Consider the following 728-nt stretch of genomic DNA (forward strand, 5'->3'; position numbering starts at 1 on the left):
AAATACATGGCAGTACACATTACTTGGTATCATATTGTGCTTGATCCATGTATGGACTCAGTGTGGGTGTTTATGTGTATGTGCATGAATCATGCATGAATAGGAGGGGTGATGGATGTATATACACATGCATTCATACCTGCAAGTGTCTGATTATACATATGAGGGATTGAATGACAAATTTATGGCCAAAGGTACAAAGATATATCCCTTCTTTGTAGAAGTCAGCATATTAGCACTTCAAGAAATAATAAGCAGCATCAGTGATACCATCTTCCCTGTAAACATTACTGATTTGACCCTTGTTAGAGCTGAAATCCAGGATATTTACATTGTGTTGGCTGCTCTCTTCTCTAGTTGAAAGTGATGCACCCAGATCCCACCCATGGTCAAAAATCACCAGAGAAATATCTTGGGATCTGCATCAAGTACAGCAGCATTGGCCCTTGAGATATTGAGCCCAATCTGTTTCTGCTCAAGTCCAAGGAACTTTAGGGCTCAACGAAATGAAACCTTGTTCATTGCAGATCACTGCATTAATGCCTTCTTGAGAGGTACCCAACTCTGTGGCAATCTGTCAAGACCATGTTGTGAATTTTGTCAATTGCTTCCTGTGGGCAGCATTGGCAGGATAAGGGCTACCTCCAAGCTTTACCTGCTTCATTTAAATTCAGAAGTCCATTTTTGACAATGTACAAATGGGCATCCTCCCCTAATGTTGCTACCAT

The sequence above is a fragment of the Penaeus japonicus genome, unplaced genomic scaffold (genome assembly GCF_977035675.1).
Source record: "Penaeus japonicus unplaced genomic scaffold, GWHDUDI00000001_assembly GWHDUDI00000005, whole genome shotgun sequence".
Classification (NCBI taxonomy): Eukaryota; Metazoa; Arthropoda; class Malacostraca; order Decapoda; family Penaeidae; genus Penaeus; species Penaeus japonicus.